Genomic DNA, 20,330 nt, shown 5'->3' on the forward strand with positions numbered 1-20,330 from the left:
GTCTACCAGGGCAGTCCTGTTTGTGGATCTTGGGAAGGAGGTAGAAGCGGGCTGTGCGGGGTTGGGGAACTATGAGGTTGGTGGCAGCAGGGGGAAGATCTCCAGAGGAGATGAGGTCAGTGACAGTCTTGGAAACAATGGTTTGATGTTCGGTAGTGGGGTCATGGTCCAGGTGGAGGTAGGAGGAGGCGTCGGAGAGTTGGCGTTCAGCTTCCGCTAGGTAGAGGTCAGTACGCCAAACAACAACAGCACCACCCTTGTCAGCAGGTTTAATGACAATGTCAGGGTTGGATCTAAGAGAATGGAGTGCTGCAAGTTCAGAGGGAGGTAGGTTGGAGTGAGTAAGGGGAGCAGAGAAATGGAGACGGCCGATGTCACGGCGGCAGTTAGCGATGAAAAGATCTAGAGAGGTTAAGAGGCCAGGGGGAGGGGTCCAGGTAGAACGGGAATTCTGCAAGCAGGAGAAAGGGTCAGTTGTGCGGGGGGAAGTCTCCTGGCCAGTGAAGTGGGCACGGAGCCGAAGGCGGCGGAAAAAGAGCTCAACATCGTGCCGAGCTCAAAATTCATTGAGGTGGGGGCGTAAGGGGATGAAGCTCAGGCCTTTGCTGAGGACTGATCGTTCAGGGTCAGAGAGTGGAAGGTCAGAGGGGATAGTGAAAACGCGGCAGGGGGTGGGATTGGGAGAAGGGGGGTCAGAGGAAAGTGAAGGGGAAGAAGGTTCCGGAGGGGCGTTGGTGTCCAAGAGTTGATGAAGCTTGCGATCCTTGACATCGGAAAGGAAGAAGAAAAGTTTTTTGTTGAAGTGTCGGATGAGTCGAAGGATGAAATGGAACTGTGGACCCGGACAGCTTTGAGATAGAGTGCGCCGGTGTTGCTGAAGAGAGAAGTCGAGTGTGTTCATGTGGCGCCGCATGGCGTTGAGCGTGGATCTCAGGATGCGGCGAGAGCAGTAGTTCGAGGAACGATGAATATCTTGGAGATATTTGTAATCCTGGGTGGATCCGAAGCACGAAGGGTGGAAGTTTAGTTGGAATCCACGTGGAGTAAGTTGGAACCGGAGACAGTTGCTGAGGAAAATTATGTGGCTGTGAAACCGAGTCTTGGCAGATACCTGATCAAACACGAGAAGGGAAACTGAAAGTAATGAAGATGAACAAGGTTGAAGAGCCAAACGGAGATCCCGTCGAAGAGAAGAGCAGAACTTCTTCAAGGTAGGCATTCCTAGAAGAGGTGTGGCAGTGAACCAAACACTAGTACGATAGCAAAATACTGCAGATGTTGGAAATCCGAAATAACAACAGAAAATGCTGGAAAAACTCAGCAGGTGAGGCAACATCCGTGGAGAGAAATTTGAGTTGACGTTTCGGGTTGGACCCTTCTTCAAAACTGGAAAGAAAAGAAACTAGATCGGAGGCAGGGCTGCGATCGGACAAAAGAATAAAAGAAACAAAAGAAGTAAAAGAGATTAGAAGCTAGACGAGATAGTAATAGGCTGGGATTAGGTGTAAAGTGTACTGGCAGGGCAAAAGATAGCTGCCAGGTGTGAGAGAGAAACAAAAGGAAAAGCGGGGGGGGGGAAAGGAGTGGAACAATTACAAGAGAAAATGGAATGGGGGCCGAGCTTATGATCTGAAATTGTTGAACTCGATATTGAGTCCGGAAGGCTGCAGACTGCCTAATCGGAAGATGAGGTGCTGTTCCTCGAGTTTACGTTGAGCTTCCGTGGAACAGTACAAGAGGCCAAGGACGGTGAGGTCCGAGTGGGAATGGAGCGGTGAATTAAAATGACAGGCGACCGGAAGCTCGGGGTCGCCCTTACGGACTGAACGGAGGTGTTCCGCAAAGCGGTCACCCAATCTGCGTTTGGTCTCCCCAATGTAGAGGAGACCGCATCGTGAGCAGCGAATACAGTATACTAGATTGCGAGAAGTACAAGTACATCGCTGTTTCACCTGGAAGGGGTGTTTGGGGCCCTGGACAGTGGGAAGGGGGGAGGTATAGGGGCAGGTGTTACATCTCCTCCGCTTGCACGGGAAGGTGCCAGGCGAAGAGGAAGGGCTGTTTGGGGTGATAGAGGAGTGGACTAGGGTGTCTCAGAGGGAGCGGTCCCTGCGGAATGCTGAAAGGGGAGGGGAGGGGAAGATACGTTTGGTGGTGGGATCACTTTGGAGGTAGCGGAAATGCCGGAGGATGATCCGTTGAATGTGGAGGCTGGTGGGGTGAAAGGTGAGGACAAGGGGAACCCTATCGTGGTTCCGGGAGGGAGGGGCAGGGGTGAGGGCAGAAGTGCGGGAGATAGAACTGACACGGTCGAGGGCAGTGTCAACCACAGTAGAGGGGAATCCTCGGTTGCGGAAAAAGGAAGACATGTCTGAAGCACTGGTGTGGAAGGTGGCGTCGTCGGAGCAGATAAGGCGGAGGCGGAGAAACTGGGAGAATGGAATAGAGTCCTTACAGGAAGCGGGGTGGGAGGAAGTGTAGTCCAGGTAGCTGTGGGAGTCAGTGGGCTTGTAGTAAATATTGGTCGATAACCTATCCCCAGAGATGGAGACGGAGAAGTCGAGGAAGGGAAGGGAAGAGTCCGAGATGGACCATGTGAAGGTGAGGGAAGGGTGGAAATTGGAGGCAAAGTGAATGAAATTGTCAAGTTCGGGGCGAGAGCAGGAAACGGCACCGATACAGTCATCAATGTATCGGAAAAAGAGGTGAGGGAGGGGACCCGAGTAGGACTGGAACAAAGATTGTTCCACATAGCCCACGAAAAGGCAGGCATAGCTAGGACCCATGCGGGTACCCATGGCAACACCTTTGATTTGGAGGAAATGAGTGGAGTTAAAGGAGAAGTTGTTCAATGTGAGAACAAGTTCAGCCAGGCGGAGGAGGGTGGTGGTGGATGGGGACTGGTCGGGCCTCTGTTCAAGGAAGAAGCGGAGCGCCCTCAGGCCATCCGGGTGGGGGATGGAGGTGTAGAGGGATTGTACGCCCATGGTGAAAAGGAAGCGGTTGGGGCCAGGAAACTGGAAACTGTTAAAGTGGCGGAGGGCGTCCGAAGAGTCGTGGATGTAGGTGGGAAGAGACTGGACAAGGGGAGAAAAGATAGAGTCAAGATAGGAAGAGATAAGTTCTGTAGGGCAAGAACAGGCTGAAACGATGGGTCTACCAGGGCAGTCCTGTTTGTGGATCTTGGGAAGGAGGTAGAAGCGGGCTGTGCGGGGTTGGGGAACTATGAGGTTGGTGGCAGCAGGGGGAAGATCTCCAGAGGAGATGAGGTCAGTGACAGTCTTGGAAATGGTGGTTTGATGTTCGGTAGTGGGGTCATGGTCCAGGTGGAGGTAGGAGGAGGTGTCGGAGAGTTGGCGTTCAGCTTCCGCTAGGTAGAGGTCAGTACGCCAAACAACAACTGCACCACCCTTGTCAGTGGGTTTAATGACAATGTCAGGGTTTAATCTAAGAGAATGGAGTGCTGCAAGTCCAGAGGGAGGTAGGTTGGAGTGAGTGAGGGGAGCAGAGAAATGGAGACGGCCGATGTCACGGCGGCAGTTAGCGATGAAAAGATCTAGAGAGGGTAAGAGGCCAGGGGGAGGGGTCCAGGTAGAACGGGAATTCTGCAAGCGGGAGAAAGGGTCAGTTGTGCGGGGGGAAGACTCCTGGCCAGTGAAGTGGGCACGGAGACGAAGGCGGCGGAAAAAGAGCTCAACATCGTGCCGAGCTCGAAATTCATTGAGGTGGGGGCGTAAGGGGATGAAGCTCAGGCCTTTGCTGAGGACTGATCGTTCAGGGTCAGAGAGTGGAAGGTCAGAGGGGTTAGTGAAAACGCGGCAGGGGGTGGGATTGGGAGAAGGGGGGTCAGAGGAAAGTGAAGGGGAAGAAGGTTCCGGAGGGGCGTTGGTGTCCAAGAGTTGATGAAGCTTGCGATCCTTGACATCGGAAAGGAAGAAGAAAAGTTTTTTGTTGAAGCGTTGGATGAGTCGAAGGATGAAATGGAACTGTGGACCCGGACAGCTTTGAGATAGAGTGCGCTAGTGTTGCTGAAGAGAGAAGTCGAGTGTGTTCATGTGGCGCCGCATGGCGTTGAGCGTGGATCTCAGGATGCGGCAAGAGCAGTAGTTCGAGGAACGATGAATATCTTGGAGATATTTGTAATCCTGGGTGGATCCGAAGCACGAAGGGTGGAAGTTTAGTTGGAATCCACGTGGAGTAAGTCGGAACCGGAGACAGTTGCTGAGGAAAATGATGTGGCTGTGAAACCGAGTCTTGGCAGATACCTGATCAAACACGAGAAGGGAAACTGAAAGTAATGAAGATGAACAAGGTTGAAGAGCCAAACGGAGATCCCGTCGAAGAGAAGATCTCCCCCCTTCCCACTGTCCAGGGCCCCAAACACCCCTTCCAGGTGAAACAGCGATTTACTTGTACTTCTCGCAATCTAGTATACTGTATTCGCTGCTCACGATGCGGTCTCCTCTACATTGGGGAGACCAAACGCAGATTGGGTGACCGCTTTGCGGAACACCTCCGTTCAGTCCGTAAGGGTGACCCCGAGCTTCCGGTCGCCTGTCATTTTAATTCACCACTCCATTCCCACTCGGACCTCACCGTCCTTGGCCTCTTGTATTGTTCCACGGAATCTCAACGTAAACTCGAGGAACAGCACCTCATCTTCTGATTAGGCAGTCTGCAGCCTTCCGGACTCAATATCGAGTTCAACAATTTCAGATCATAAGCTCGGCCCCCATTTCATTTTCTCTTGTAATTGTTCCACTCCTTTCCCCCCCCCTTTTCCTTTTGTTTCTCTCTCACACCTGGCAGCTATCTTTTGCCCTGCCAGTACACTTTACACCTAATGCCAGCCTATTACTATCTCGTCTAGCTTCTAATCTCTTTTACTTCTTTTGTTTCTTTTATTCTTTTGTCCGATCGCAGCCCTGCCTCCGATCTAGTTTCTTTTCTTTCCAGTTTTGAAGAAGGGTCCAACCCGAAACGTCAACTCAAATTTCTCTCCACGGATGTTGCCTGACCTGCTGAGTTTTTCCAGCATTTTCTGTTGTTATTTCGGATTTCCAACATCTGCAGTATTTTGCTATTGAACAAATTCTGTAGTTCATCTATGCAATCTTGAAATGTTTGCCATTGCCTATTCACCATCAACCCTTTAAGTAACGTTACCCAATCCATCCTAGCCTACTCGTGCCTCTTACCATTGTAGTTTCCTTTATTTAAATTCAGGACCCTAGTCTCTGAGGCAAATACTTCACTCTCCATCTTAATGAAGATTTCTATCATATTATGATCGCTCCGCCCCAAGGGGCCTCGCACAACAATTAATCCTTTCTCATTAAATAATACCCAGTCTAAGATGGCCTGATCTCTAGTTGGTTCCTCGACATATTGGTCCAGGAAACCATCCCGTATACAATCTAGGAATTCCTCCTCCACAGTATTGTTACTAATTTGGTTAGCCCAATCTATATGTAGATTAAAGTCACCCATGATAACTGCTGTGCCCTTATTGCATGCATCTCTAATTTCACATTTAATGCCATCCCCAACCTCAGCATTGCTGTTTGGGGGTCTGTATACAACTCCCACTAACGTTTTCTGCCCCTTGGTATTTCTCAGCTCTACCCATACAGATTCCACATCATCCAAGCTAATATCCTTCCTTACTATTGTGTTAATCACCTCTTTATCCAGCAATGCTACCCCACCTCCTTTTCCCTTTTGCCTGTCTTTCCTGAATATCGAATACCCCTGGATGTTGAATTCCCGGCCTTGGTCACCCTGGAGCCATTTCTCCGTAATCCCAATTATATCATAACCGTTTACATCTATTTGCGTAGCTAATTCATCCATGTATCTTAAAATAGTGTTGCATTTTATAATATATGCTTAATATATGTGCTTCAGTATATTATTTAAGTGTAAATAAATGTGATGTTTTGTCTTAGCCTGTGACAATATCTGCCATGTAAAATATAGTGAGTAACCTACATAAATTCCAGTATGTACCTCACTATAATCAAGGTGAATTGCTAGATCCAGACTTAATGTGTGATGGCAGAAAGTGAGAGAAGCAGATTAAGAGCAATTTCTTTTAAAGTGTTACTGTATTTAAATGATGCAAAAAAAGAAAACGCACAAACAAGAAATCGTATCGATCGCCAACAGTAATTTGCATGTCAGATCATCAAATAACATTTGCGTCTCAATTTTACAAGTGAATCACAATTAATCAGCCAACAAGGTCTTTCACACGTGTGAGGCACCTACAGTGTAGAACTCTCCGGTGTACGACATTCTTTACGCACATTAACACTGCTAACCTTTAAACACCCTTAAAAGTTCTCCCCGTGATTTATGCTGGCAGCAAACAGTGCCATGAGTTGCAGAGGCTGACATCTAATTAACGCCCACTTTAGCGGTTTAATGAATGGTGATAAATTCCAGCTCCTTCTTTGGCAGCTTTTAATTAGCAGTAATTACATGCCACATAAATTGCCGAGTTTGTTGTGTTACTGAGTTACAGTAAATTCTTCATAATTTATCTGCTTGAAGACTGGGCGATCTATCTGCTGGATTTAAAGTCAAGAGGTTAATCAAACACTTCCAGTTATAATAACATGCTATAAAATCCTGACCAGACTGTCTCAAAACACAGATTAACCACAGATGACTGATCTGATCTACAAGCATTAATTCTGTTCTTCTTTTCTTCCATGTTATTGGGACGGGGCGGGGGGCTTTTGATATCCAGGCCTTAAGTTTGGGGTCAATGAAGGGAAATGAAATTGGTTAGCGGGTAAATCTGTGCTTCTCAGGTTATAATTAACGCTCACAATTCGATAACTTTGGGTTACGTCAGCCATATTCTTTTGGAATATGTGGTCAGGAAGCCGGCAAGTGGGATGTTAATGAGATAAGGCCATTAAAACCGAGCACCCCTCCCCACTACTGCGTGCGAACGGGCTGGCCGCTTGCTAGGCTGTGTTCCCAACTGGGAGGTAACATCGACCCTCTGGCCAGGACCATTTTGTCTTGCTACCAACTCTTCCCCTTTCCTCAAAGGCTTCTTAAAAATCTATGGGAGAGCAATTCATTATAGCCCAGGAATGGGCAGTAACTTTTGAAAAGTTTGAGAATTAGCGCCAGGCGCTAATGCTTTAGACTACACGCAAAATTCAGTCTCATTGCACAAAGGATTGGAGCGCTAAATCAAGCGCTAATGGCCTAGCTCAGTGACGTTAAATTTGAAGTGCTGACCAATATCAGGTGCAGTCTAATCGCAAGTAATCATTGCCACAGGCTCTTTCCAGTTCTTAAAGGGGAGGTTCATTGATGCTGCAGAACCTCATTGCTGGCTGTGCAGCCCCCAATAACGTAACCATGTGTAGCACTTTGATATGTTGTGAGAATAAATGAAACTAATTGTTAGTAGCCACAACACTCCTGATACTAAACAACCTTTAAATGACTGAATTAATCGGTTACACAATGTCAAACTGACAAGGAAGCATTGAAACACCATTAGCCTGACAGCTGCGACTCATTACTGAGGATGCCTATAAGTAGCGCCCTGGAGCTGGCATCCACCTGCTTGACGCCTCCTCTCCTTGCCACTGTCGGGGCAAGGTGCTAAGGCAGGGGGCGAAAATGAATTTTGCAGATCGGCTGCCCACTGATGTCACAATCTGCCTGGTGATGAAGTCCCTGGTGGTAACTGTTAGCGGTGGCACTACAGGGGGGCTGGATTTACGGTGCATCGCTGGATTCACCGCGCCCCGACGCTACTGCATCAATGCCCCGTTAGCACCCCTGCCAGGCACTAGCGGCAGGCACAAACCAACTGAATTTTCCCCTTTGATTGTGCCTTTCCTTCCTCTCCCTCTCTACAATCTACCTTGTCTCCTATTCAGCGTTCTCTGTGTCCCTTGCAGAGTATTAGGCATTCTTCTATGTGAGAGATGTGATATGTGCGATGTGCTTAGGCGCGTGCGGAGCCTAAATGCTGGTGTAGAACAATTGGGCCACATGGCCTGTTTCTGTGCCTCGGCTAATGAAGGCAAATATCCCATATGCCTTTTTAACCACCTTACCTACTTGTCCTGCTGCCTTCAGGGATCTATGTACATGCACACCAATATTAACGATTTGGAGGAGGGGACCGAGTGTAACATATCAAAGTTTGCAGATGATACTAAGATGGGAGGGAAAGTAGTGAGTGAGGAGGACATAAAAAACCTGCAAGGGGACATCGACAGGCTAAGTAAGTGGGCAGAGATTTGGCAGATGGAATACAATACTGGAAAGTGTGAGATTATGCACTTTGGCAGGAAAAATCGCAGAGCAAGTTATTATCTTAATGGCAAGAAACTGGAAAGTACTGAAGTACAAAGGGATCTGGGGGTCCTGGTGCACGAAACTCAAAAGGTTAGTATGCAGGTGCAGCAAGTAATTAAGAAGGCCAATGGAATGTTGGCTTTCATTGCTAGGGGGATAGAATATAAAAATAGGGAGGTATTGCTTCAGTTGTACAAGGTATTGGTGAGGCCGCACCTGGAATACTGCGTACAGTTTTGGTGTCCATACTTAAGAAAGGACATACTTGCTCTCGAGTCAGTACAAAGAAGGTTCACTCGGTTAATCCCGGGGATGAGGGGATGGACATATGAGGAGAGGTTGAGTAGATTGGGACTCTACTCATTGGAGTTCAGAAGAATGAGAGGCGATCTTATTGAAACATATAAGATTGTGAAGGGGTCGGATCGGATGGATGCGGGGAAGATGTTCCCGATGATGGGTGAAACTAGAACTAGGGGGCATAGTCTTAGAATAAGGGGCTGCTCTTTCAAAACTGAGATGAGGAGGAACTACTTCACTCAGAGGGTGGTAGGTCCATGGAATATGCTGCCCCAAAAAGCTGTAGAAGCTACATCATTACATAAATTTAAAACAGAAATAGACAGTTTCCTAGAAGTAAAGGGAATTAAGGGTTACGGGGAGCGGGCAGGAATTTGGACAGGAGTCTAGGTTCGGATTGGTCATGGCCCTGTGGGTAGCGGAGCGGGCCCAGGGGCCGTGTAGCCTGATCCTGCTCCTATTTCATGTGTCTAATTCTGTTAGATTCAGGAGATGGTTCTGTGATAGTGGATTGGCGGTTAGGATCAGATCAGCCATGATCTTATTGAATGGCGGAGCAGGCTCGAGGGGCCGATTGGCCTACTCCTGCTCCTATTTCTTATGTTCTTATGTTCTTATGTCCCTCTGATCCTCTGTCCTTCCTAGCATCCTACCATTCATTGTGTATTCCCTTGTCTTGTTAGTCCTCCCAAAATGCATCACCTCACACTTTTCAGGGTTAAATTCCATTTGCCACTGTTCTGCCCATCTAACTATCCTGTCTATATCGTCCTGTAGCCTGAGGCTTCCCTCCTCGCTATTTACCTCTCCACCAATTTTCATGTCATCTGCGAACTTACTGATCACACCTCCTACATTCATATCTAAATCATTAATGTACACTACAAACAGCAAAGGAACCAGCACCGATCCCTGCGGTACACCACTGGACACAGGCTTCCAGTCATAAAAACAACCTTCGACCATCACCCTCTGCCTCCTGCCACGAAGCCAATTTTGGATCCAGTGTGCCAAATTGCCCTGGATCCCATGGGCTCTTACCTTCTTGACCAGTCTCCCATGTGGGACTTTGTTAAAAGCCTTACTGAAGTCCATGTAGACTATATCAACTGCACTACCCTCATCCACACACCTAGTCACCCCCTCGAAAAATTCAATCAAATTGGTCAGACATGATCTTACCCTGACAAAGCCATGCTGACTATCCTTGATTAATCCTTGCCTCTCCAAGTGGAGACTAATTCTGTCCCTCAGAATTTTTTCCAATAATTTCCCTACCAGCATTTTGTTTCTATTTTCTACATTGCAACAGTGACCAACACTTCCAAAGTATTTCAATTGGCTGTAAAGCGCCCTGGGGCGCCCTGAGGTCACGGAAGGAGCGACAGAAGTGCAAGTTCCTTCTTTCCTATTTCTGACGTCCAGCGTCTGTAATGTTTACTTTTCTCTTCATCTGACCTTTTCAGCCCTTCTGCTAAACTGCGAGACCTTCTAATGTCTCAGTGAAGGATCATTAGTGTCACTCTTTATTGTTTAGTGCATGCATTCCATCTGAGCAAAGGCTGTAGAATTCAAAGTACAACTTGCAGAATGGACGTGTAAATGGTAAAATTCATTTCATTATAGATAAGTTTGAGATGGTGCATTTTGGTAGGAGTTGTAAGGAGTCCACAAAGTCCTTGGAAAATAAGAGTGTAAATGGGGTAGAGGGTCAAAAGGGATCTGGGGGATACAGATATACAAATCATTAAAAGTAGCGACACAGGTTAAAAAGGTCATAAAAATGCAAACTAAGCACTGGGGTTCATTGCTAGAATTGAAAAGCAGAGAAGTTATGTTAAACTTATATAGAACCACGCTTAGAATATTCTGCACCGTTCTGGTCTTTGTATTACACAAAGGATACAGAAAGACTGCTGGAGAAGGTACAAAAATATTTACATGGATGAATACATAACTGAAAGGTTGAAAGGTCAGGAAAGACTGAACAGGCGGGGGCTCTTTTCTCTACAGAACAGGAGGCTGAGGGGTGACCTGATAGAGGTCTTTCAAATTATGAAGGGTTTTGATAGGGTAGACGTAGAGAAGACGTTTCCTCTTGTGGGTACCAGATTCTGTGCTGTATCATTCTTTGACGCCAAAAGTCTGTGGCCTAGAAATTCAGTTGGCTGCGCCAGCCGTTAGCGCCTTAGGAGGAGCAGATCTCGAGCGCTAGGCGCTTAGCGCCCGGGCGCAGCGCGATCTGCGCCTCGCCCCAACTTCAGTAGACATTTAGCGCCGGCGCAAAGTATTTGCGCGCGCTCAGCTGCGCGAGCAGATCATGACGTCATTTCGTCGTGCAATGCCCTTTGTGCGCCCGGAACCGGAACTTCACTCGCGCCGCCCCATTGTGCGCCGGGCGGCCCTAATGACTGTGAAGTGGAACGGTACACAGCCGAGGCGGGCCGCGGGGAGCGCAAATTAAAGGGCACTTACCCTGCACTATAAAGGGCAGCCATTTTGCAGCATTCACTCTTGTGCAACGGATTTTTGGAGAGAGACCAAGGAAGAGAGCTTACTGCTTTGGCCCAACACTAGGACAGGTCTTTTTGGCTTCAGGCCAGAGCTTTGCAATTATCTTTGCCTTCATTGAGATCTCAGTGTTTGCCTGCATATTATGGGGGCTGCATTGGGTGCCAACGCTGAGTATCAGCCTTATGTCGGAAGGGCTTACAGACGCCGTGAGAGAGTGGCAGCCCTGGCTAGACGCAGAGGGGGCAACAGGCGTCGCCAAGTGAGGCCTTGCCCACCCAGGGTATACCGCCAGCAGTTCTCCTATCTCAACATGTCTGCCGCGCAGTGTGTTAGGAGGCTGCGATTCAGAAGGGAGGTGGTTGCAGAGATCTGCCAGCTGCTTCACAGAGATCTGCGTCCACAGCTGATGCGCAGGACGTCTCTGTCGGTGGCAGTGAAGGTGACGGTGGCTATCAACTTCTATGCCACCGGCTCCTTCCAATCCGCTGCTGGGGACATCGCTAACATCTCCCAGTTCGCCGTGCATTGCTGCATCTGCCAGGTGACCAATGCCCTTTTCAGAAGGAGACGTCAATTCATCTCCTTCCCCATGACCCTGGACAAGCAGCAGCAGCGTGCAGTGGGATTTGCAAGAATAGCGGGCTTCCCCATGGTGCAGGGCGCCATTGACTGCACGCATGTGGCTTTGCGATCACCTCTGGAGCATGCCAAGGATTACCGCAACCGGAAGGGCTACCATTCCCTCAACGTACAGCTGGTGTGTGACCACAGGCAGCGCATCCTAGCTGTCAATGCCCGCTTTCCAGGCAGCAGCCACGATGCCTTTATCCTGCGACAGACAACTGTGGCTGACATGTTCCAGGCACAGCCTCACCCAAGAGGATGGCTTATCGGGGACAAAGGCTATCCTTTGTGTACTTGGCTCATGACCCCGCTCCGCGCGCCCAGGACCCCTGCTGCAGAGGCATACAACGAGAGCCATCAAGCGACTAATCAAGCGACTAGGAACATCATAGAACAAACAATTGGCGTCCTCAAGCAACGGTTCCGCTGCCTGGATCGTTCCGGCGGATCTCTGCAGTATTCGCCGGAGCGAGTCTCCCAGTTCGTGGTCGTTTGCTGCATGCTGCACAACCTGGCTCTCCGCAGGACTCAGGCACTGCCACCTCACGCTGGAGCACCACCTCAGGAGGAGGAGCAGGAGGAGCATGAGGAGGAGGAGGAGGAGGAGGAGGAGGAGTACCAGGCCAGGAGGGAGGCACAAGGTCCAAGGGCTGCCCGTCAGCAGCTTATTGAACGTCACTTCTCGGCCCCCTGTCAGGGAATGGCTTGTGCCAATGAAAGAACATGATTGCAGCCGCTCCGCAAGCCCTCAGCCGGTTAAGGCAACAAACACTTCAAAGATCAAACATGGACAATGTGAATAAATAAAATGGTTTATTGTACAAACTCAGGGCCCTTCCCACATGAAAACCAAGAACACACGAAACCCCCAAAAAACACTCACACACATGAGTCACTCCCACAACCTGGGGGGGATTAACCAAAGATGTAAACAAAAATGGCCTCATCCTCGGCCTTCAAAAAACAACCATTCCACAAAACACAACATTTGGACACACCCTCTACTTTGTGTCCCGCGAGGGCGATGCCCTCTGCAAACTTTGCCGGCCCCTGGACGCCCTGCTGCTCCTCCTCAAAGTGAGGCCAGTGACTGCTGCAAGGCTGGGGGAAGGCTCCTGAGGGGCACATGTCGTGACGGCAGATGCCCTTGGGGGTCGGCCTAGACGAGGTCTGGCCCTCAAGGGGCCGGCTGGTGAATGCTGCAGCTGTGGCTGGCCAGCATCAGTCGCTGCAGCAGCTCGTGGCAGCTCCACTGGGGGAGTGGCAGTGGCGGCTGGAGGAATGGGGGCAAGCTGAAGGATGGCAGGCGCTCGCTGGTCGCCTGAGACACTGGCACTCGCCCGGGCCAGCACTGCAGCATGCGCAGCAATCTGCCGAGGGACAGACCGCTGTGCTGCTGCAGCGCGCCGGGTGCCCTGGCGATGCCGGGCTGACACAGCGAGTGTGGCAGCAGTGAGTGCCCGTGTTGCCCTGTTCTGAGACCGCATCAGAGCAGCCAGTGACTGCACGGCACCACTGATCACCTGGCCAGTCGCTGCCAGAGAGGCCCCGAATTCGGTGACACTCCGAGACAGGGACTCGATGGCCTCAGGCATCCGTCCCACTACCCCCATGAGCTCCGTGTGCCGGCGCTCCGAGTCCGCGGACATGTCCTCGAGGCGGCGCATCTCCTCGGCGTTGACCGTCTCCGGACTGGAGGCCAGACTCTCCCTCTGGGGAGAAGGCCGCCGAACTGGCCGACCCTTCCTGCGTTGCTGGACGCCGCTGGGCCCAGCAATTGGACTCCCCTCCGACCCTTCCCCCCTCTGGGGAGAAGGCCGCTGAGCTTCCACCCCCCTCCCGCGTTTCTGCAGGCCGCTGGTCCCAGGAGCTACACTCCCCTCCGACACTTCTGCCACGCTCCCCTCCAGGGAAGACGTCTCCCCTACAGTGGCATGGCTTGCCGCGGCTGAGGGTTCCCCTGATGGGCCGCCTTCCTCTTCCTCCTCCTCCTCCTCCTCTTCTGAGGGGCTGTCACTGGCAAGTTCAGCGACCTCCTCCTCACCATCTGAAAGCAGGAAGGCACAAGAGTAGCTTTAGAGTGAGGAGAGGGCGTCAGCGAGGGATGCATGAGTGGTGGCATTCAGCGCATTGGTCGGACAGTGGCAAAGGATGTAGATCTGATGCGCAAGTGGGACGAGAGAGGTCCAAAAGGTGATGTCCTTACCATTGGTGCCCAGAACAGGGTCGGCATCTCCAGATGCAATGGGGCCAATCACCCGGGCACCCATGATGCGCTCCACGCGCTGTTGCAGCTCGGTGAGCGGCTGGATCTGGGGTCCGCCTCCCCCGGTCACAGTCCGGCTCCTCTTATTATTGGCCAGCTTGGCCTGCAAGAGAAAGGACGGCCTCTAAGTACAGTGTGTAGCCCTGATCTTGTGTGCACTGCCTTCCATGGTCGAATAGCCTGGCCAGTGTGTAGCCCTGATCTTGTGTGCACTGCCTCCCATGGTCGAATAGCCTGGCCAGTGTGTTAAGTGCACAATGTGCAATTTATGTTCATGACTGTCCCATAGCTGCTGCATGAGGGCTGGCCATTAAGGCTTTCAGGTCCCTTTGCCCATAATGTGAGGTGCACATGCAAGGATGAGGAGGACACTGGAAAGGGTACTCACCCTGACAATCCTGGCGAGGTCATTGAGCTTTTTTCTGCATTGGACAGCGCTCCTGGGGACCTCACTATTGGATGTCACCCTCGTGGCGACATGCCTCCAGGCTCTCTGGTAGACGCGGGCCGGTGGCTTCCTCCCATTGTCTGGGAACAAAATATGGCGTCTCTTCTCCACAGCGCTAACCAGCACCCTCAGATCATGCTCTGAGAAGCGCTGCGCTCGTTCACGGGCCTTCTCTATACTTTGAGGCGCTATTTGGGTCCAGCAGCAGTGTTCAGGCCTAGCTGGAGGGCTCCAGTGTCCAGGGCATGGCAGCAGACCAAGTCGACCCTTCCCCCTTAAGAGCTGGCCGGCGCCAGGGTGTCTGCTGTCAATCAAGAAATGGCCGCACCTGCGCTGCGCCCGGCCTCGGCGGTATCGCTCAGCACCTCCGGCTTAGCGCCTAAAGAGAGCCGTGCATCGCCAGTTTTAGCGCTCGAGCAAACTCTTAAGGCGAAGCTAATGAATATCGGCGATGTGGCCTCGAATTTGCGCCGGGCGCAAACTTTAGCGGCCGCCCGACTTTACCGCCCCAAAAGTGGCTATAATGAATTTCTAGGCCTGTATTTTTAAATAATTTTCCCACCTACTTCTACTTCTCATGATGTTTTGCTTCTGAAATTGATTGCAGGTGAATTAGTTCAATTGCACATTTCATTACTGTCTGCGATGCTCTGGGGTGAGATGAATAATTGAAGGTTGATAAAGATTAAATACCAAATTTCTTAAAAGGAAACAGTAACTGCTGAATGTGAAGCAGACAGACTGGTCAGTGGCCGGTAAGAGTGTAAAGCTCAGCTGGCAGACCCGAGTTATACTGCTGACCGCACCTCGCACTGAACAAGGGCCCAGAATTTTCTGGAGTGGGCCATCTCACGGCGCACCCCATTAGTTAGACTTTTTCCCTCACCCTTCAGCTCAAAAAATATTTGCGCAGTAACTTGCTGGAAGTGTGAGCTGATAACAGTGCAGCGAGGGCAACAGAGCATCTGGGATAACAACAGAAAATGCTGGAAAAACTCAACATGCCAGGAAACTTCCATGGAGAGAAACAGAGTCAATGTTTCAGGTCAAAGACCCTTCATCAGAACTGAGAAAAAAGCAGGCAATGAAACAGATTAAAAAGCAAGTTTGGGGGCTGGGAAATGGGGGAGGGGATGTAAGAACTAAAGGGAACATCTGTGGGGGGTGAAGAGACATTAAGAGATATTCAAGGTGAGACAAGATGGTAATAGGACAGGTAAAGACACAAAGAATGGCTCTAGATGAAGTGTGAAATTCGCTGGCAGAATGAAAGACCTTGGTGAATGGCAGGACCAACAGTGTATCTCCTTACCCAATGAGTTTTAAGGATTGAGAAAGAAACAGAGGAACGACAGAGAAGGGGGGTGAATTAGCGTCAGATTAGCCACAGAAAGAGAAATAAAGAGAGGGAAAGAAAAATTTGATTAAGACAGAGAGAAAATAGAGACCGAAAGGAAAAGTAAAACAAAAGGAAAAAATTAAAATATTTACATTTACAAAATCTCTAACAACAATTTACTACCTAAAGGAATGAGACCCCACAGTTTCAATTGTTCACTTTCTGGGCCGGGGAGTTTGAGTGGCATTGCAGCAACATAAAGATCCTCATTTAATGGGTCCTCACGTGGTTAACTTTCTGTTGGCAATTAATGCACAAATGCAGCAATTTCGTGACACGCACAGGGGAGGTTGAGAGTGAGCTGGCGTTTTCATGAGGCTAATGGTGGGGTGGCACAAATCGTTCAGGAATTTGTGGCGATTCGCAATTCACGTGGTATCTTTTCATCGCCACAAGTTGCTGGATGATTTACACACTATTAATGGCGAGTGCCATCAAACTCGCTGTTCTTTTTGCCAGCATATTGTGACCGCCCGAGTGGCAAAGGAGTTTTCCACACGAGGGTTGGGCTCTACATGCAGATCACCACTCCTCGGGTGCCAAACTTTAAATATAATGAGAGAATGGGTGGGAGCATCGAGTATGAAGTCTAAAAAGTGAGTCCTACGTCACTCGCTTTAGTGCACTCGCAGCTCATAAGAACATAAGAATAAGAATTAGGAGGAGGAGTAGGCCATATAGCCCCTCGAGCCTGCTCCGCCATTCAATAAGATCATGGCTGACCTTCGACCTCAACTCCACCTTCCTGTCCGATCCCCATATCCCTTGATTTCCCCTAGAGTCCAAAAATCTATCCATCTCAGCATGAATACACTCAACGACTCAGCATCCACAGTCCTTTGGGGCAGAGAATTCCAAAGATTCACAACCCTCAGAGTGAAGAAATCCCTCCTCATCTCAGTCTTAAATGGCTGACCCCTTATTCTGAGACTGTGACCCCCAGTTCTAGATGGTACACACTGCAGTCACGGTACGCTGGTGGTGGAGGGAGTGAATGTTTAAGGTGGTGGATGGGGTGCCAATCAAGCAGGCTGCTTTGTCCTGGATGGTGTCGAGCTTCTTGAGTGTTGTTGGAGCTGCACTCATCCAGGCAAGTGGGAAACAACCTCTCAGCATCTACCCTGCCAACCCCCCTCAGAATCTTTGATTGCCTGGCTCAGATTGCCAGTCCGACTCCTGAATTATGCTAGCACTTTCCCATTGTGGCACACCCGAATATAGAATCAAAGAACCATACAGCACAAAAGGAGGCCATTCGGCCCATCGTGCCTGTGCCAGCTCTTTGAAAGAGCTGTCCAATTAGTCCCACTCCACCCTGCTCTTTACCCATAGCCTTGCAAATTTTCTCCTTTCTGAGTATTTATCCAATTCCCCTTTGAAAGTCAATATTGAATCTGCTTCCACCGCCCTTTCAGGCAGCGCATTGCAGATCCTAACAACTCGCTGTGTACAAAATAATTCTTCTCATCTCCCCTCTGTTTCCTCTGCCAATTACCTTAAACTATACTTCACGTCAAAACATGAGTGGTCGCATAGCTGCTACCTGTATCTCCACATTGGAAAAAATCAGTCCTTATTTCACAGGGAATGACACTGAAAGAAGTTGAGAGATAAACAGATCTAAATGATATTGTGCACAGATCACTAAAGTTTCATGTACAATGTAGATCTCCTGGACTAGTTCTGATTGGCTGAAGGGGTCGGGGAAGGATGTTCCCAGATTTGTTCCCTCCTTATTGACTCTCGGATTTTGCTTCTCCTAGGAGATTACATAATTGCGGGAAGGGTAGGAAGTGTCTAGTCGTGATGCTCCAGGCTTCTTGAGCGCCAGCTGGTCTTTTCGCATGTTTGTATTACGTCCTCTGGAACAAGCCTTTGGTTAGGAAATAAAATGTTGTGTCTGTCGCCAGAAAATGTTGCCACTAAAATGACACAAATTTCATCTGGAAAATGTATTACAACATCTAAATGTAGAGAAGTAATAATGAAGGGAATAGCACAGGAACAGGAATAAACCATTTTTAAAAATTTGCTTTTGGGTGTCGCTGGCAAGGCCAGCATTTATTGCCCATCCCTAGTTGCCCTTGAGAAGGTAGTGGTGAGCCGCCTTCTTGAACCACTGCAGTCCGTGTGGTGAAGGTGCTTCCACAGTGCTGTTAGGGAGGGAGTTACAGGATTTTGACCCAGTGACGATGAAGGATCGGCGATATACTTCTAATTCAGGATGGTGTGTGACTTGGAGGGGAACTTGGAGGTGGTGATGTTCCCATGTATCTGCTGCCCTTGTCCTTCTAGGTGGAAGAGGTCGCGGGTTTGGGAGGTGCTGCCGAAGAAGCCTTGGTGAGTTGCTGCAGTGCATCTTGTAGATGGTACACACTGCAGCCACGGTGCGCTGGTGGTGGAGGGAGTGAATGTTTAAGGTGGTGGATGGGGTGCCAATCAAGCGGGCTGCTTTGTCCTGGATGGTGTCGAGCTTCTTGAGTGTTGTTGGAGCTGCACTCATCCAGGCAAGTGGAGAGTATTCCAGCACAATCCTGACTTGTGCCTTGTAGATAGTGGAAAGGCTTTGGGGAGTCAAGAGGTGAGACACTCGCCGCAGAATACCCAGCCTCTGGCCTGCTCTTGTAGCCACAGTATTTATGTGGCTGATCCAGTTAAGTTTCTGGTCAATGGTGACCCCAGGATGTTGATGGTGGGGGATTCGGTGATGGTAATGCCGTTGAATGCCAAGGGGAGGTGATTAGACTCTCGCTTGTTGGAGATAGTCATTGCCTGGCACTTCTGTGGCGTGAATGTTACCTGCCACTTTTCAGCCCCTTGTGCCTGTTCCGCCATTTAATTAGATCATGGCCGGTCTGTATCTTAACTCCATCTACCCGCCTTGGTGCCATAACCCGTAATATCCTTGCCGAACAAAAATCGATCAATCTCAGTTTTGAAAGTTTCAATTGAGCCCCCAGGCTCAACAGCTTTTTAGGGGAAGAGAGTTCCAGATTTCTACTACCCATTGTGTGAAGAAGTGCTTCCTAACATCACCCCTGGATGGTCTGTTTTATCTTGGTTTTCACAGGCATGGATGGAGGGAGGTTTAGAATCAAGTAAAATGAACAACACTCAAGACATTAATTTTCAATTCAGAATGAGGATATTAATTCTGTACTTGGAAACTGTGCTGCTTTTGAAACCGAATATGACCGCAACTGCCACCTATATAGTACCTTCCTCGTAGTGAACATCCCAGGCCAGTTTACGCGAGGTCAGAGGACACTGAGCTGAGATTGGGAAGGTGTTTCCTGGAGCAGGCAGGAGGTATGGTTGTGGTGGTCGGCTTTGAGGCGGTTTTTGAAGTGGTGGAGAAAGGTTAAGAGGAGATTCAACAGCGGTTTTTAAATATATGAAAAGTTCTGATAGAGTCAACAGGGAGGGTCTGGCTGGGGATTCAGTGATGGGTGAGGGGGGGGTGGGGGAGGGGGAGGTCATCACTTTAAAATTGTCGTCAAGAGAGGTTAGGAGATTTTTAGAGTAAGGAATTCTATGCCACGAAGAGTTGCTGAGGCAGAGGCCATTGCATCCTCTAAGAGAAAATTGGATAGATATGTGAAGCTGAGACAGGCACAGGGATGTAAGGAGAGAGAAGGGCTATGGGATTAGCGTTGGATTGCCCTGCAAAGAACTAGCATAGATATGATGGGCTGTGGCATGAATCAGTCATTCATGAAAGAAAGACTTATGAAATAATAGTGAGCGGCCTGCGGGTGGTGCTGTCCAGGGAGAGTATAAATACTTGGGCACGGGCCCAGCTTGCGCAGGACATTCTTAACAGGAACTAGTGAAGGACACAACTAGACCTCCATGTTGTAAAACAGTTGATTAAAGCTTTGTTTAACGCTTAGACCAAGTGCCTAGTAATTTTCTTATGTCAGGCTGAATTGTCTCCTTGTGTGGTGTAAACCTCTGTGGTTCTAAGGAAGAGTTTTGTTAACTGAGCCAAGATGATTCATTAATGAAAGGCTCCGCTACCTAAACTAGCACAGTTCTGATCCTTCACTTAATCATAAAGAGAGAATGTAAAGTTTGTGTAGAAAAAAAGCCAGCACCAGTAAACAAGGTGATATCAATGTCCTTTCTCTGTATACACACACACACACACACATATATATATATAAAAACAGGCTAGTAGCGTTTAAGGACAATCTATTTTGTGCATAATTTGCATAAATTGAAGTAAGCTTTTGTAAATTCAATTTAATTTAACTGCTCATTAATATGTAATCCTGAATAGTTGAGCCTAATTAATCCCATTTGAATATATAAATGTGGTCATGTAGGTTTCATAAAAGGAACAGCATGCCTTAATTAAAACTGCTAAAACTTTATCCTGATTTAGTGAGCAGTTATTCCCTAATAAACACGTGTAGTAAAATAACAACCATATTCCAGTT

Source organism: Somniosus microcephalus, chromosome 1 (assembly GCF_052327205.1).
Source record: "Somniosus microcephalus isolate GS21.2 chromosome 1, FLI_Smic_1.0, whole genome shotgun sequence".
NCBI lineage: Eukaryota > Metazoa > Chordata > Chondrichthyes > Squaliformes > Somniosidae > Somniosus > Somniosus microcephalus.